At 45.6% G+C, this 19,463-nt stretch overlaps 1 protein-coding gene across 3 annotated transcripts in view; it reads left to right on the top strand.

The window, feature by feature from the left end:
* LOC137547348 (galactosylgalactosylxylosylprotein 3-beta-glucuronosyltransferase 1-like) overlaps positions 1 to 19,463 on the top strand; it is a 359,516-nt gene that overhangs the window by 88,131 nt on the left and 251,922 nt on the right. The gene's annotated exons all lie outside the window — the stretch shown is intronic.

Genomic DNA, 19,463 nt, shown 5'->3' with positions numbered 1-19,463 from the left:
CCACAACACTCCCTTACGGAGACTTTCATTAAGCGTAATGTGAAATTATACAACTTTCCTGTTTTGGATCAAAACCTTCAATTGTTTTATTTTTATGCCACAAAATGACGACCTCGAAATGCTTTAGTTTTATAAATTAATAAAAGTTGTTCCATGCACATTGTTCTAGAACAATAGATGAAATTCCTGACAGTTCCATCTTTCAGTCTTCGGGAGGGGGTCCCCCAGTGCACCCCCACCGCAATATGACAGAAAAAGCTATGCACTGATGGCCACATCACCCCCCGCCGTGGCACAGTGCTGGCGGCAAATTTCTTGGCTGTGTCACCCTCCAAGCGTGCCGCCAGGCAAGAATGTTTGGCAGCTTTGAGGTCTCCTCTGCGTTTCTCTCCCCCCCCCCCGAGTGTCTCCTTTTGCTTACCGCCGGGTCCACAGTACGTAACAGTATTATCTCTGTTGATCTGTGAAGTGACACACGTGATGCAAGGTGCCACTAGATGGCAGCATAGCAATGAGACTGCTACGGACTTCGCTTTATAGAAGACGCCGGCATCGGTGCATCGGCGGTAAGCAAAAGAAGTAACACGGCCAAGAATTTTGCCTACAGCAGTGTGCACATGGCTGGAGGGTTATGTCATAACTGTGGGGGATGCATTTGGGGAGGGTCTGGGCACACAAGTGACTCGAGTATAAGCCGAGACTCCCACTTTTGGGCCACTTTTTTTTTTGCCTCAAAAACTCAGCTTGTACTCGAGTATATACGGTAATTTTCCCAAGAATCCCTTTAGCAATTCCAGCAATAAGTTTTGCAATTCCATGATCGGATTAATCTTTTTGTGTATCCCGGGCGCCTCCCGTTTCCCCTGTTAATTAAAGGACCACTATAACGAAAAAAGTAGGCAGTTAAAATCTGCCTGAACCGACAGGTTTTGGGCCAGTCCATCTCCTCATGGGGGATTCTCAGGGTTTTCTTTGTTTTCAATAGCATTTCCTGAACAGCAGTTGCAAAGTCTAACTGACAAAATAGTGTACAGGTAAGTAGGGAGGCTGTCTGGTATCTTACTATATTGGCATTTAAAGGAATACTATTAAAGTATCTAAATTTCTGGAAGCAGCATTAATCAATATGGCAATATGAGTCAGAACGAACACAGCATATGTTTCTGCTGTGCAGTGTGTCTTTTTTTAGTATACCTTGCAGACAGCGTCCCCTGAACAAACTGACGGCGACGGGTTATTGGGGCAGACCATTATGCTAGAGGTGATGCCTCTTGCCGAGTGCAGCTGTGGATTATACTGTTTTATAGAGATGCGAAGTTCGGATCTTTTCAATGATCCGGATGATTCAAATCGGATCATTGAAAAGATCCGGATCTTTGATCCGAATCTCGGATCATTTTACAAGGGAAGCATTCGGGGTGAAATGACTAGCAGGACAGGAGAAGGGGAGGGGGGTGGACACACAGAGAAGTGGAGAAGATGGACAGAGGGCAGGGAGTGGACAGAGAAGGGAGGAGGGACGAGCAGAGAGCAGAAATGTTTGTTTGCACACAATACCCACATGCTGCAATCCTATGCTTTACATATATTTCACCTATATTTTCATCTGTATACTTTGAATGCAAACGTCGCACAGTGAAGGAAAGCATTCCCCAAAGCATTCCCAGAAGTGAAGTGCAGCTGTATAGAGCAGTGCATGAGGATCATATTGCACAGCAATTACAGTGCCTGCCCTGTCCTAGCCCAGCATGCTGCCTGTAACGTTACTGAGCTGTGCCAAAAGTTTCCAATGTGTTCACTGTGCACAACTAAGGAACAGACAGCCTATAATGAGCAGCACATTTCAGCCAGTATGTGTGCTCTACACATATCTGGCAGTGGCACCGATGTCCCCTCTCTCTCATCTACCTGTGGCTGTGCAGGGCTGCCTCCCCTTCAACAGAGCGATCCATCTCTGCTCTGCTTTCCGGACCCCGCTGCCCGCTGAGGGGGCGTGTCGCTCCTGGCCCCGCCCCCTTTGCGATCCGAATCACTCATTTTGATGATTCGGATGATTCGACTCACAAAATAGATTCGGATCAAAGATCCGAATCGTTCATGATCCGGACAACACTACTGTTTTATGCTACCCAACTTCAGTGCAAGTTATGCAGCATGTTACTATGAGGAGGGAGAGACAACAGCTCTCCCTCCCTCTCACTCCAAGTCTGCCCGGCCAATAGCATCATGCTTACTTGTCCCCTTCTGTTTGCGTGTGAAGGGAATCGTCAGAAGTTTCCCTTCACACTAGTGAAGCCCGATTCATGAGGGATTGGCTCATTTGAGCCGGTTCTTTCCTGTGAGTCGAGTGATCCGACTCATCACACTGAACCGGATCAGTTCAGTGGAGGAGAAAGGATTCCTTTCTCATCCACTGGACTGATTCGGTTCAGTGTCTTTCTCATCCACTGGACTGATTCGGTTCAGTGTCTTTCTTATCCACTGAACTGATTCGGTTCAGTGTCTTTCTCATCCACTGAACTGATTCGGTTCAGTGTGATGAGTCGGATCACTCGACTTACAGGAAAGAACCGGCTCAAATGAGCCCATCCCTCATGAACCGAGCTTCACTAGTGTGAAGGGAAACTTCTGACTATTCTCTTCACACGCAAGCAGAAGGGGACAAGTAGGCATGGTGTTATTGGCCGGGCAGACTTGGAGTGAGAGGGAGGGAGAGCTGTTGTCTCTCCCTCCTCATAGTAACATGCTGCATAACTTGCACTGAAGTTGGGGAGCATAAAACAGTATAATCCACAGCTGCACTCGGCAAGAGGCATCACCTCTAGCATAATGGTCTGACCCAATAACCCGTCGCCGTCAGTTTGTTCAGGGGACGCTGTCTGCAAGGTATACTAAAAAAAAGACACACTGCACAGCAGAAACATATGCTGTGTTCGTTCTGACTCATATTGCCATATTGATTAATGCTGCTTCCAGAAATTGAGATACTTTAATAGTATTCCTTTAAGCTGCTGTTCAGGAAATGCTGTTGAAAACAAAGAAAATCCTGAGAATACCCCATGAGGGGATGGACTGGCCCAAAACCTGTCGGTTCTGTCACATTTCAACTGCCTACTTACTTACCATGCAACCATGCAAGGGGGCCACTGAGTAAAGCCCATGAACATTGGATATTGGTGTTTTACATGCATCCCACCCCCAAGATACCCCCCCCAAGTCATTCATGCAAAAACTTCAACATTTAGTACACAACTTATGCAATGTCCTATTATTATTTTTTTTAAGTGTTGCTTTAACTATTTAGTTTGTTCAATTTGAAACACTCTCCATTTGGATGCAATTTAAAAAAAAAAATTCCCCCGCAAAAAAAGTAAATACAAAAAAAAACCAAACAAACCACAATACCATAAATCTAGCCGATTTTTGAAATTGTAAGAGAAGTGTCTGTCAAATTCATTTTTGCACTATGGAAGAAGGGGAGGGGGCAATAGAAAGCTGCACCTACTTTTTCTGATAACCCCGCCCTCTCTTATGCTATGTACACACTTGTAACCATGGTCCTTACTAGCAGCAGTTTAACGATCGGTCCGCCGACAGACGTTTACCAAACGATCATTAAATACAACTACAAATGAACAATATCGGCATGATGAGAAAATCCAACAGGACGGATCATATTGAACGACAATCGTTACAAAACTATAGTGTGTACAGTTCTCTGCGGAGCACGATCGTTACAAGGGCCAATGCGCCTGCGTTGGATTGTGCCCGGCTTCCATACTGCCTGTGTAGCGCGGCCCGTAACGATTGTTACATTATACATTTTAAACAAACTCTGTTTTCAAGGTAACTATCATATATTTGTATCTATTGTAACCCCATGTTTGTGTTTTTTTTTTATATATATATATATAAATTTCTATGCAACATTTCCCTCTTATCGTTCTTTTCTGCGAGAATGGTCGTTAATATGTGTATGAGGATTGCTGTATCCCATCGTTGCATTCCAATCGCTCCAATATTGTTTGTCTGGTAATTATCGTTCCTTGTAAACGATCGTTATCGCAAGTGTGTACTTAGCACTAAAGGGAACCTGAGGTGAGAGGGATATGGAGGCTGCCATATTTATTTCCTTGCAAACAATGCCAGTTGCCTGGCAGCCCTGCTGATCTTCTGGCCAGGGCCGGTTCAAGTAACAATGGGGCCCTAGGGCAACATTAGCCTGGGGGCCCCCAAACAGACACTCCCCCCGACCACAAATCATCATTAGAGGCCCTTTGTTGCAGCCAAATGTCCCTCCTAGGCCCCAGAGCTGGCTGCTGACCCTCCCCCAATCACCTCCCAACTTAACAGACTCTGCAGAGTCCCTGGGGAGCAACAGCTAAGATGGGGAGGGACACCTTGGGGGCCCCTACAGGCTCTGGGGCCCTGGGGCAATTGCCTATTTTTTCCTATGGTAGCTCCGGCCCTGCTTCTGGCATAAGTAGTGAGTCAAAACCCTGGAACAAGCATATGGCTAATTCCAGTAAAACCTCAAATGAGTCAAAGTACCGGATCTACTGCATGCTTGTTCAGGCCTTGTTCACATTGCGTTCTGTTGGCGTGTCCGTTCGCGTTGGGGGGTTTTGACGCATATTTTCTTTTTCGATTCCCGGCGCTTGGGTGGGCGATTCGTTTTTGTGTTTTGCGGTTTTCTAGGCGTTTTTCCCGAGCGGTTTTGTAATTCACTCCCTGACGCAAGTCAGGAAATGAACTCTTTGACCGGGAAAAGATTAAATACAATGTATTTATTCTTAAAAACGCTTACGCAATCACCTTATTGTGCGATTTTGTACGCGTTTTCCAATTGTTCTATACCTTCCATTGAGGCTGTACGCTGTACATGCACCACTTTGCTAGCTGCACAGTGCATGACCCGCGCTGATATGAACCTTCTCATAAATATTCATTGTCTACCCGGTCGGGGGTGGGGGGGGGGGAGGGGGACTTTTTAAAAACCGCACGCAGCCGAAAAAAAGCGATTGCCTGTGAACAAGCCCTCAGGGTCTATGGCTAGAAATATTAGAGGCACAGGATCAGCAGGATAGCCAAACAACTGGTATTGCTTAAAAGGAAATAAATATGGCAGCCTTTGTATCTCTCTCACCTCGGGTCCTCTTGAAGGCCCCATTCACACTAGAGCGTTTTGCCGCAATTTCGGCAAAACGCTCAAATGCTAGCGCTTTTTAAAAGCGCTAGCGTAATGAAACCCGGTAGGCCCGTTCTTACTTGGGCGTTTTGCGCTAATCGCCGCAAATCCCCCAAAAACGGGCAATAACGCGAAACGCAGTTGCGTCGCCTGCACCATTTTTCAGGCGATTTCCCGGCAATCGTGTTTCAGTACTATAGAAGCGCTAAATGCAATCGCGGCAAAATCTGCGTACTGTTTAGTGATTTTTCCGTGTGAAATCACGGAAAAATAACTCCTGCAAAACTCTGGAAAAAATCTCCGGCGTTTTGCGTTTCTATGTGCGGATGGGGCCTAATTGTTCAAATTTCCAGCTCTGTCTAAAAATTCCCGGCTATGTTGATGTGAATTGACAGAGGTAAAACATTACTGTCAGCACCAAAAAAATGATATATATTATTTATATAAGATACACAATAAAAGCTGACTGTTTATGTGCTCAAGTTACCGCCGGAGGCCACCTTTAAATAGGACATGATTATATCTTTGGATTACGATGATCTATTTATTCAGAAAAATAAAAAACATTAATGGGATCCGTGCAAGCTGCAGCCTTTGATGTAAATTACCCCATTCGTTCGCTCATTAGGACTTTTTTTTTCTGGGTTAATGGAAAGCAATGATGGATTTTGTAGTGGCTTTTTTCAGCATGGCCGGTGTCCGCTAATAGAAGGCGTCAGGCAGCCTCCGGGTCAGTCTGCTCTCATGTTTACCGATAGCCGTATAAATGGCGCTTTGTGGATACTGCTGTTATTTTCAGTAAAACCAGGAACAACACACAAGGAACTTTAACCTTGGAGTGAACCTCATCCCTATCAGTAGCTGATACCCCAGTAATCTCCCCAGGCTCTTTTAGCCGGGTGCTCCATCCGGCTAGATTTGGTGACCACCCGGCTGTCATCGGCTCACCTCCTTCGATGCTGTAAGCAGAGTTGCCCTGCATATTTATCTCAACCCACCCCGCTATTTTTTCATGCCACCCGGCTACTATTTCATGCCACCCGGCTGGAAAAAAATTCTGAAGAGAATACTGCCCCCTTTCCCATGAGAAACTTTTTCCTTTTCTCAAATCGATCATCAGGGGGTCTGTATGGCTGATATTGTGGTGAAACCCCTCCCACAGTGTGATGTCATGACCATGGTCCTGACAGTTTTCTGTCTGTGAACCTCGTTGCATTGTGGGAAATAATGGCTTTTTCCAACTGCCAAGCAAGCAGTATCTCCCTCTGTGCATAGAACTCTCAGTAATGAACATTCAGTACAGATCACCTGGCAGTACTAAAGATGTCACCACCAGTGATACATCTCAGAATGTAAATCAGGGAGAGGAAAGATTTTACAATGGGCAAACACTGACTAAATCATTTATAAATGAATATTGTAAAAAATTAGCAATTTTATTCATTTCATTACCTTAGTTTCACCACAGTTCCTGTTTAGGAACCCTTTCTTTCTTACCACGTCGCGTCACGGTACTCTCCCCGCCACTCTGTCAGCTCAGCTCATCGCAGGGGCCGTCATACTCAATGGAACATTTTCCAGTTGTTGCAGTGCGAAGGATGTAGGACGCGTGGTACAAGGCGCATTGTTAGTCAAGGGCACAGCAAACAATTTTTTAATTGTTCATGGTGGCAGTGCAATGCCATGCGCTGTTCGGGCAAATTGACATGATGTACTTCCTGTTCCGCAGAAGTTGTGTTGACACCGCTCTACCCACCAATCACTGGAATGTGCACGATCAGGTCAGCAAAGCCCACAATGTACAGCAGAAAGGTCCGCACCAGTCCAGGATTCCAAACAATGACTTTTATTTAGGACGTATCCAGTATAAAATATGCACATGCATCAAGATACTTACATGTTTCGAGCTATCTCAGCTCTTAATCATAGCTGGTTAAAGACATGACAGAACCTCCTATAAATAGGAGGATATCCTGTGCCGGCCACTTAAGACTCCATCCCCCAAAAAGAAGGGGGGGGGGGGGGAAGTAAATGGACGGTGGTCTTGATATAATGGACAGGTAATTATTTGTATAAGCACATTACAAAAACAAAGCACTATACACACAAATTTAAAAATGTATATAAAATACAAAATACAAAGTGCTAAGAAATAAATAAAATTTAACAAAGAACAGCGTGAATAAACACAGAATCATGTAGGTATGTATGAGGCCATACACAGACCCTGTCTATAGATGGAAAGATGTATAAATGTAAATAAAGGGAGGGGCATCTCACCAAACCATGGTTTGGCACACAGAGGGCCTCCAAAAAGGGGGGGGGGGAAGAAAGAAAGAGGGGAGAAAAAGAGGGGAGAAAAGGGCAAAGGGAGAAGAAAGGGGGGAGGGGGGGGGGAAGGGAAAAGCCATTGGCAAACTAATGTGTGATAAACGCTAAGTCCCACCTAGCATTAAAGGGAAGGTCCAAGAAAAAAAAAAAAATGAGTTTCACTTACCTGGGGCTTCTACCAGCCCCATGCAGCCATCCTGTGCCCTCGTAGTCACTCACTGCTGCTCCAGTCCCCCACTGGCAGCTTTCTGACCTCGGAGGTCAGGGCCGAATTGCGTACATTTTTACACATTATCGCTAGTGCAGAAACATTAACACGTACATTTTTACGCGTTAGTGGTGCGTTAGTGGTGCAACACGTAAATTTTTGTTCCTGCACTAGCTGGAATGCGTAAAAATGTATGCAATGTGGCCCTGACCTCTGAGGTCAGAAAGCTGCCAGCGGGGGACTGGAGCAGCAGTGAGTGACTACGAGGGCACAGGATGGCTACATGGGGCTGGTAGAAGCCCCAGGTAAGTGAAACTCATTTTTTTTTTTTGCTTGGACCTTCCCTTTAAGGCCTTGGGGTACCCTAGTCCCCAGGCGGTGTATCCACATGGCCTCCTTCTTGAGAAGAATTTTGTATAAATCCCCCCCTCTTACTTCCTGTTCCGTCAGTAGCACGTCACTGAGCAGGGGGCGGGGTCATGTCAATTTCCCTGTTGGCGCATTCTGCCAAGGGAACAAAATGCATGCAATGGTGCGATGCGCTGTGGTAGTGCTCTTGTGATGCGTGCCAGTCGCACCGCACATGTGTGAAAAGACCCTTAAAGTAAATTTGAGTGCGATAAAGGGTTAAATATATACAGATCTCGATGACCACATTTCACCAGAAAATAGATGCAGTGGACCACATTTCAGTAGAAAATACATGCAATGACATGGGAAACATTTTAGCAGAAAATAACACAGTGGGCCGCATTTCACCTGCAAAAAAAATAATGTACTCACCTGACAGAAGTCTCCCCTCTCGGCCGGCCTCTGGCGCGCATCTCCCCCGGACGTTCCTCCTGCAGTCTCCCGCGCTGACAGGCAGAGAGCAGAGTTATGGGAAGATGGCGCTCGAAGCTCTGTACTGGAGACACAAATAGTATACAGTACAGGGCTACGGACGCCATCTTCCTGTAACTCTGCTCTGCCTCCCGGGAGGCTGCGGGCTATGAACTGGCGCGGCGGCGTCTAGTAAACAGTGCGGCCAGTTCATAAGCAGCGTTGGCGTGTCAGCAGATTAGGCTACGCGTGCCATAGATTCGCCAACGCTGATCTATAGGCTCATCAGAGACCTCCAGGCTCCTAACTGCGGCCGGAGCAAAACTTAAAGGGACCTGGGCTCAAAACTTAACAGCAGCTGACACAACATTGCATAATAAATGAGATTGTTGGTGCCACAGAGGAAAAGCGGGTTAAAGAGGAACTCCAGTGAAAGTAATGTATTAAAAAAAGTGCTTCATTTTTACAATAATTATTTATAAATGATTTAATCAGTGTTTGCCTATTGTAAAATCTTTTAAATCCCTGATTTACATTCTGACATTTATTACATGGTGACATTTTTACTGCTGGCAAGTGATGTAACTGCTGCTTGCTGTTTTGGCAGTTGGAAACAGCTGTAAACAGCTATTTCCCAAAATGCAACAAGGTTCCCAGACAGGAAACTGCCAAGAGTACCACGGTCCTCAGAGTTTCTTGTGGGAGGGGTTTCACCACAATATCAGCCATACAGAGCCCCCTGATGATCCGTTTGTGAAAAGGAATAGATTTCTCATGTAAAAGGGGGTGTCAGCTACTGATTGGGATAAAGTTAAATTCTTGGTCGGAGTTTCTCTTAAAGCCTCTCTGTTGGAGCAACGCAACGCATCGCAACACAAAGAATACGTGTAAAACCGGCCTTAAAGTGACAGTGCTTCTGCACGCAGTTCTGCTCAAAATGCAAAATCAACACCCCCTCCCCCCCCCCCCCCCCCCCCCCCCCCCCGTAATCTGCCTGCCCATTCATATATATAATAAATGGCCACCCTTTTTTGGGTGAAGGGAAGGCAGGGATCTTCTTTATGTTGTCACTGAATGATGATAAACCTTTCAGCCTGTGTGGTGGTTGTACTGTGACTCAGTCACTGTTCAGTGTATGAAGTGTGTGCAGCTTCTCCTCAGCAGATGGAGGAAGTCAGACTTGTCCTGTATGGAAGCTCAGTGTATGAAGCGTGTGCAGCTTCTCCTCAGCAGATGGAGGAAGTCAGACCTGTCCTGTATGGAAGCTCAGTGTATGAGGCGTGTGCAGCTTCTCCTCAGCAGATGGAGGAAGTCAGACCTGTCCTGTATGGAAGCTCAGCGTATGAAGTGTGTGCAGCTTCTCCTCAGCAGATGGAGGAAGTCAGACCTGTCCTGTATGGAAGCTCAGCGTATGAAGTGTGTGCAGCTTCTCCTCAGCAGATGGAGGAAGTCAGACCTGTCCTGTATGGAAGCTCAGTGTATGAGGCGTGTGCAGCTTCTCCTCAGCAGATGGAGGAAGTCAGACCTGTCCTGTATGGAAGCTCAGTGTATGAGGCGTGTGCAGCTTCTCCTCAGCAGATGGAGGAAGTCAGACTTGTCCTGTATGGAAGCTCAGTGTATGAGGCGTGTGCAGCTTCTCCTCAGCAGATGGAGGAAGTCAGACCTGTCCTGTATGGAAGCTCAGTGTATGAGGCGTGTGCAGCTTCTCCTCAGCAGATGGAGGAAGTCAGACCTGTCCTGTATGGAAGCTCAGCGTATGAAGCGTGTGCAGCTTCTCCTCAGCAGATGGAGGAAGTCAGACCTGTCCTGTATGGAAGCTCAGCGTATGAGGCGTGTGCAGCTTCTCCTCAGCAGATGGAGGAAGTCAGACCTGTCCTGTATGGAAGCTCAGTGTATGAAGCGTATGCAGCTTCTCCTCAGCAGATGGAGGAAGTCAGACCTGTCCTGTATGGAAGCTCAGTGTATGAGGCGTGTGCAGCTTCTCCTCAGCAGATGGAGGAAGTCAGACCTGTCCTGTATGGAAGCTCAGCGTATGAAGTGTGTGCAGCTTCTCCTCAGCAGATGGAGGAAGTCAGACCTGTCCTGTCACAAGCAGCTGTGTGGCAATAATCATCTGAGCCTGGAACTCTGAGGCAGCACATTGCCGAGCATAGAGAGTGCCCTTCACACACATTGCCTACACATCGCAGGCACAATACTGTGGGCTGGAGAGCTATGCAGCCACACAATGCAGCTATACAAAGCACTGAGGGGAATGGTGAGAATTCTACTGCTGCAGTACCCTGAGCACATCTGCCAGATTCTGCCCTTCACTGTGCTATGTGGATGCACCTCACTGTCCCCACACTGCACTCACCAGATTTACTCCACTGCATTCTCCAAATTTACCTCATTTGTCCCTTCACTGCACTCCAGATTTACCCCACTGCATCCCCTCACTGCATTCCCCAGATCTACCTCACTGAATTCCTCGGATCTACCTCACTGTCCCCTCACTGCATTCCCCAGATTTACCTCACTGCATTTCCCAGATTTACCTCACTGCATTCCCCAGATCTACCTCACTGCCCGATCTGCACTTACCAGATTTACCCCACTGCATCCCCTCACTGCATTCCCCAGATCTACCTCACTGCCCCGATCTGCACTTACCAGATTTACCCCACTGCATCCCCTCACTGCATTCCCCAGATCTACCTCACTGCCCCAATCTGCACTTACCAGATTTACCCCACTGCATCCCCTCACTGCATTCCCCAGATTTACCTTACTATCCCGACACTGCACTCACCAGATTTACCCCACTGCATCCCCTCACTGCATTCCCCAGATCTACCTCACTGCCCCAATCTGCACTTACCAGATGTACCCCACTGCATCCCCTCACTGCATTCCCCAGATCTACCTCACTGCCCCGATCTGCACTTACCAGATTTACCCCACTTCATCCACTCACTGCATTCCCCAGATTTACCTTACTATCCCGACACTGCACTCACCAGATGTACCCCACTGCATCCCCTCACTGCATTCCCCAGATGTACCTCACTTTCCCCTCACAGCACTCACTAGATTTACCCCACTGCCCCTTTACTGCATTTCCCAGATCTACCCAACTCCATCCACCAGATTTGCCTCACTGTCCCTCCACTGCACTATCCAGATTTACACCCCCCCCCCCCCCCCCACACACACACACTGCATTCCCCAGATCTACCTCACTACATCCCCTCACTGCATTCCCCAGATCTATCTCACTGTCCCTCCACTGCACTATCCAGATTTAACCCCCCCCCCCCCCCCCCACACACACACACACACACTGCATTCCCTAGATCTACCTCACTGCATTCCCTCACTGCATTCCCCAGATCTACCTCACTGCATCACTCACTGCATTCCCCAGATCTACCTCACTGCTTCCCTCACTGCATTCCCCAGATCTACCTCACTGCATCACTCACTGCATTCCCCAGATCTACCTCACTGCTTCCCTCACTGCATTCCCCAGATCTACCTCACTGCATCCCTCACTGCATTCCCCAGATTTACCTTGCCCCCCCTCACAAACACCGCTACCACCGTATTTCCCAGATTTATCCCACTGTCCCAACATTAGAGGCCCTGTAATGACATATTGGTGGCTGGATGGTGTAATGGTTAAGGGCTCTGCCGCTGACACAGGAGACCAGGGTTCTAATCTCGGCTCTGCCTGTTCAGTAAGCCAGCACCTATTCAGTAGGAGACCTTAGGCAAGTCTCCTAACACTGTTACTGCCTATAGAGCGCGCCCTAGTGGCTGCAGCTCTGGCGCTTTGAGTCCACCAGGAGAAAAGTGCAATATAAATGTTGTTTGTCTTTTCTCTTGTCTTATTGTAGAATGCAGTGAATTATTCTGGATACCCACTTTTATAGCATCCTGATTTCAGCATCAGAAACAACACTTCCTATATCTATATATTGCTGTATATTGGTATGTAGCCAAGCCTTCCCAGTGATGTCACAGCCTACGCTATTCAGAGCATTCTGGTAGACCTGGTGTTATTTCTGCTGGCTTCGGAACTCTCAGTAACCAAGCATTCCGCAGAGCTGCACCTGACAGGACTAAAGATATCACCACCTGTGATGAATTTCAGAATGTGAATTCACTTTTTCTCTTCAGTTTTCTCCTGGGGGGGGGGGTTCAAATTTGTCAATTAAATGTCTTATAAGCCACCAATAAGCAAGAAAATACTGAAAATAATTCTGAAAGTAATTTTTCACCTGCCTTTTGTCACTTTTTCAGTTGAAAAATGCTGAAAAGTTATTTTAAATAGAAGATGAAACATTATCTCCTAGGAGAAAAGTCAGGAGAAAATATTACTTGCATATGGGCCAGGGAGAGGAAAGATCTTAAAGAGACTCCGTAACAAAAATTGCATCCTGTTTTTTATCATCCTACAAGTTCCAAAAGCTATTCTAATGTGTTCTGGCTTACTGCAACACTTTGTACTATCACAGTCTCTGTAATAAATCAATGTATCTTTCCCCTGTCAGACTTGTCGGCCTGTGTCCGGAAGGCTGCCAAGTTCTTCAGTGTTGTGGTTCTGCTATGAACTCCCCCTTCCAGGCCCCTCTATGCACACTGCCTGTGTATTATTTAGATTAGGGCAGCTTCTCTCTTCTCTCTTATCTTTTACAAGCTGGATAAATCGTCCTCTGAGCTGGCTGGGCTTTCACATACTGAGGAATTACAGACAAGGGCAAAGCTGTTTGCAGGAAGAAAAGAGCAGCCTGAAACTTCAGTGCATGAGAACTGCAGGGGGAAAGAAACACACAAATGATCTCTTGAGATTCAAAAGGAAGGGTGTATACAGCCTGCTTGTGTATGGATGTATTTTCTATGTGTGGACATACTGTACATCAACCTACTTCCTGTTTTGGTGGCCATTTTGTTTGTTTACAAACAAACTTTTTAAAACTGTTTTTAACCACTTTAATGCGGCAAGGAGCGGCAAAATTGTGACAGAGGGTTATAGGAGATGTCCCCTAACGCACTGGTATGTTTACTTTTGAGCGATTTTAACAATACAGATTATCTTTAAGGCTCATACACACATCAGACCATAGTCTTTGGAAAAGGCAAGATCACAGACCAATCTTACCACCCTTCATGTAGTATGAGAGCCATACTCTACACAGTCTATTCTATTGAGCTGCACTCCCCATCAGACAGAAATCTTTGCAAGATGCTGCACACACAGATGCTGTACAGACACAAAAGATCAGTTCCTGCAAATTGCATTCATAGTCTATGATATCTGCAGATCCTCATACACACCTTATTTAACTGACATTCATCTGCCGATCAGACAATCATCTGCAGATCTGAAAATCCATCCTGGTGGATCTGATCTGCAGATGATTGTCTGTTAACCATTAATGCCTCCAGGATGTAGTACCTACGTCCAGGAGGCCACGTGCGCGTCCGCGCGCTCCCGAGGCCGATCACGCGCGTGCATGCGCACTCCCGGCCGCGGATTTGGTAGCCCAGGACTCAATGTATCGGGCTATGGTGCCCGATCACTGATTCCTCTTCCCCGCTGAAAAAGCGACAGCTTCTCTCGGAAGCTACGCTTTTCTGAAGCTCTGTCCCTCTAAGCGTACATTGTACGCTTAGATTGACGTCATGTAAACAAACTCAAAAAGTAAAACTACAAGTAAAAGTAAAAAAACATTACAATACACAAATATTTCCCCAAATAAAACACTATTTATATCCCACCCTCCCAAAAATGCCCACATAAAATGTTTAATTAAAAAAAACATTACTATAAAAAAAAAAACAACACATAAATATTTACCTAAGGGTCTAAACTTTTTAAATATCTATGTAAAGATGAAATATTTCTCTCTATTTTTTTTTATAAGCTTGTAAATAGTGATGTATGCAAAACGGAAAAAAATGCTCTTTTATTTCCAAATAAAATATTGTCGCGATACATTGTGATAGGGACATAATTTAAACTGTGAAATAACCGTGACATATGGGCAAATACAATACGTGTGTTTTAATTATGGAGGCATGTTTTATTTTAAAACTATAATGGCCGAAAACTGACAAAATAATTAATTTTTATTCTTACTGTTAAAATGCATTTACAGTAAGGTAGCTCTTAGCAAAATTTGCCCCCCAAAGAAAGCCTAATTGGTGGTGGAAAAAAACAAGATATAGATCAGTTCATTGTGATAAGTAGTGATAAAGTTATAGGCTAATGAATGGGAGGTGAACATTGCTCGGATGCATAAAGTGAAAACGACTGAAGGCTGAACTGGTTAACCTCCCTGGCGGTAAGCCCGAGCTGAGCTCGGGCTATGCCGCGCAGGGGGAGATCTCAGCCCCTGGTGGGGCGATTTTTAATCTGTAAATTGCTGTGCGCGCAGCCAGCACTTTGCTAGCCGCGCGCACAGCTTGATCGCCGCCGCTCTGCGGCGATCGGCCGCACGCAGCGGCGAAAGAGGGCCCCCCCCGCCAGAGCCCTGCGCTGCCCGGACCAATGAGTTCCGGGCAGCGCTATGGGCTGGATCGGAGGTGTCTGACATCAGGACGTCGGCTGACGTCCATGACGTCATCCCGATCGTCGCCATGGCGACAGGAGAAGCCAAACAGGGGAACGCGTTGTATACGCGTTCCCCTGTTTGCTATAGATGCCGGCGACGATCGCACTAGAGGGACACATGCGCCCTCTAGTGGTGTTTCATGTAGCTACCACTCTGGTAGCTTTACATGAAACAAAAAAAAAAAATATAAAAAAAAAGTTTTTTTTGCCAATTTGGCAAAAAAAATTAACCGCCATGGAGGTTAAACAAGGTGTGTATGATGATATGCAGATCTCATAGACTATGGGCTCGATTCACAAAGCGGTGCTAACCCAGTTAGAGACTTTAGGCGTGATAACCATTGCACCACGCTGGTGAAAAGCCAGTTTAGGCATGATAAGTTTAGGTGTGATAAGTTTAGGTGTGATAAGTTTAAGCACCAACTGCGTGCTAAAACTGTTAGCGCTTTTGTGAGTCAAGCCCAAGAATGGCAGAATTTTAAATTATTCCCCTTGAAAATGAATAGGTGCATTTTGATTGGCTGTTGTTGGCTCCACCCACTTTTCTGAATATTAAAGCGGTATAAAACCCTGACATAATATTCAATACAAACATGTTTTCCTACGTTTTATATGCCATACGGTTATCATATTTGCTTTTGTGCATAAGTATTATTATTCATTTAGAAATTATACATTCCCAAAGTACACTTTTTTTGCTCTGAAAGCTGACTTTGCATTTTATTTATAACTGCTTTATTCATGTTCTAACATAAGCAGAAATGCTTTCTGATTGTCTGACTTTGTCCAGCAGAGCCTGCAATGTCAGAGAAGTGTTTATTTACATTCCTCACTTGATACAGTTAAACACAAGATAACATTATCAACAACTTCGGATGAGTCCAGATTTGCTGGCAGGGAAGCTTCTAAGTCCTGTGTGTAACCCTTTGAATGCTGTTCTAGTTAAAAAAAATGCTGGTTGTACATAATATGATGTAAATAATCTATTAGAGCAAAGAAGAAATGCTCGGTTTTATTTCGCTTTAATCCCAGTCACCCAGTGACCAACTTTGCTAAGTTTGGGGACTCTGGCTTTATTACTGTGAAAATGGCAACCTTCCATATTTTCCCATTGACGTGAATGGGTGAAATCTGATTAACTGTTTGTGGGTCTGCCCAGGTGTGCAGGGTGGGGTTGTGAGGCTCCCAGAATATATTTTCTCAGGTAGTAAGAGACCAAGTTTTATTGAACAGTGTATACACACACACACACACACACACTCCCTTCCGGTTGTATATTTTCCCTCCATCACACATTGCAGGAGACTGGACACTGATCCCCCAACCACAGCACACAGCAGGTGTCATCTATATATACTAGTAAAAACACCTGCCCTTATATTAATGGGCGCTAGGCAACTGGCAGCATGCCGAGCATTCAACCGCAACCCCCGGCAACACATGCATGGTCGCCACCCACGTGCACTCACACAGACGCACACACCCTGCGCCCGTTCACAAACGTTACCTGAAGCCTTTCCAAGGTCGTATGCTGCACATGTGCGGCAGGCACAATGGACTCACAGACATAGGGACACAACAGGATGCAGGGACAGGTATATGTATATACAGTGGGATGCGAAAGTTTGGGCAACCTTGTTAATTTTCATGATATTCCTGTATCAAACGTTGGTTGTTACGATAAAAAATGTCAGTTAAATCTATATATATAAAATCGGATGTATGTGTGTGTGTATGTATGTATGTGTGTGTGTATGTGCCGCGATCACGCAAAAACGGCTTGACCGATTTGAACGAAACTTGGTACACAGATCCCTTACTACCTGGGATGATATGTTCTGGGGGTCTCGCGGCCCCCCTGCACACCTGGGCGGAGCTACAAACAGCAAATCAGATTCCACCCATTCAAGTCAATGGAAAAAATGTAAAAGCCTGCCATTCTCACAGTAATCAAGCCAGAGTCCCCACACTTGGCACAGTTGGTCACTTGGTGACCGAGGTTACAAATCCAGGAAAAGTGGGCGGAGCATAAAACAGCCAATCAAATTTCAGCCGTTCATTTTAAATGGGAAAATGTAAACTGCAGCCATTCTTAGACTGTTAATCGCAGGGTTCTCAAACTTGCCACACTTGGTCACTGGGTGAATGCGATTAAGATTCAAGAAAATGGGTGGAGCTTAGAACAGCCAATCAAAATTCACCTATTGATCTTCAGGGGGAATATTTAAACTGCTGCTATTCTTACTCTGTTAATGGCAGAGGCTTCAAACTTGCTACAGTGGGTCATTGGGTGATTGGGGTCAAAATTCACTAAAGGGGCGTGGCCACATACAGCCAATCAGATTTCCTTGGTGGATAAACTGCTTCCATTCACACATTTTTGATTCCAGGAACCTGAAAGCTCACAAACTTGGTCATTGAGTGACTGTGTGTCAAGGTTACAAAAAGTGGGCGGAGCCAAAACAACTTTTACTGGGAAAATATAAACTGCAGCCATTCTTACACCGTTAATGGCAGGGTTCTCAAACTTTGCACAGTTGGTCATTGGGTGACAGATTAAGATTTTGGAAGGTGGGTGGAGCCTACAACAGCCAATAAAAATTCACCTTTTGATTTTCAAAGGGAATATCTCATCAGCTACCATTCTCTTATACTGGTAAAAGCAGATGCCTCAAACCTGGTACAGTTGGTCACTGGGTGACTAGGGTCAAAATTCAGGAAGGGGGCGGAGCCACAAACAGCCAGATTAGTTCATTTTTCAATGGGAATATACAAAGTATTGATACCAAGGACCCCAAAGCTGATAAACTTGATAATTGAGTGACTGTATGTCAAGGTTAGAAAAAGTGGGCGGTGCCAACAACTTCATTTTTTTACATTGTAGGGTTCCCAAACTTTACACAATTGGCCACTGGGTGACTGGGATGAATATTCAGAAATGTGGGTGGAGCCTACAACAGCCAATCAAAATGTACCTATTGATTTTCAAAGGGGAATATTCACATTGCTACCATTCTTACACTGTTAGTGGCAGAGGCCTCAAACCTGACACAGTCAGTCATTGGGTGACTGGGGTCCAAATTCACTAAAGGGGTGGAGCCACAAACAGACAGTCAGATTTGTTAGATTGATTTCAGCCATTCTGTTATTGGCAGGGTTCTCAAACGTGACACAGTTGGCCACTGGGTGACTGGGACTAATATTCAGAAAAGTGGGTGGAGCCTACAGCAGCCAATCAAAATTCACCTTTTGATTTTCAAGGGGAATATTTACATTGCTGCCATTCATGCACTCCTAATGGCAGAGGCCTAACATCTGCTACAGTCAGTCACTGGGAGACTGGAGTTTAAATTCTGAAGGGAGCGGGCCAAAAACAGCCAATCAGATTTGTTTAATTTCAAAGGTAAAATGCAACTTATTGATGCCAAAGCTCATAAACTTGGTCATTAAGTGACTGTATGACAAGATTAGAAATAGTGGGCGGAGCCAAAAACAACTAACTTTTTACATGGGGAAATGTAAACTGCAGCTTTTCTTACACTGTTAATGGCAAGGTTCTCAAACTTCACACAGTTGGTCACTGGGAGACTAGGATTAATATTCGGAAAAGTAGGTGGAGCCTACAAGAGCCAATCAAAATTCACTTATTGATTTTCAAGGGGAATATTGAAACTGCAGCCATTCTCACACTGTTAATAGCAGAGGCCTCAAACCTGCTACAGTCGGTCGCTAAGTGTTTGGGGTTCAAATTCAGTAAAGAGGCAGAGCCAAAAACAGCCAGATTTCTTTGCTGGATAAACTGCTTCCATTAGCACAATTTTGATGCCGGGAGCCCAAAAGCTCACAAACTTGGTCATTGAGTAGTCACGGTGTGTCAAGGTTACAAAAAGTGGGTGGAGTTAAAAACAGATTTTTCTGGGAAATTGTAAACTGCAGCCCTTCTTCACTGTTAATGGCAGGGTTCTCAATCTTAGCATAGCTGGTTACAGGGTGACTGGGATTAATATTCAGAAAAGTGGGTGGAGCCTAAAAATGCCAATCAAAAATCACGTCACTTTTCAAGGAGAATATTACAATTGCTGCCATTCTTGCACTGTTAATGGCACAAGCCTCAAACCTGGTACAGTTGGTCATTGGGTCACTGAGGTTCAAATTCAGAAAAGGGGACAGAACCACAAACAGTGAATCAGTGGCGTAGGGCCCGAGGTCGCAGGGGTCGCACGTGCGACCGGGCCCGCCTCCTGCAGCCATGAGGGTGGGGCCCGGCCGGCCGCTCCCCCTCCTGTGCGTGTGCGTATGGCGGTGGTTAGGCACTT

Source organism: Hyperolius riggenbachi, chromosome 2, assembly GCF_040937935.1.
Source record: "Hyperolius riggenbachi isolate aHypRig1 chromosome 2, aHypRig1.pri, whole genome shotgun sequence".
NCBI classification, from domain to species: Eukaryota; Metazoa; Chordata; class Amphibia; order Anura; family Hyperoliidae; genus Hyperolius; species Hyperolius riggenbachi.
This window is presented reverse-complemented; position numbering and strand designations above follow the sequence as displayed.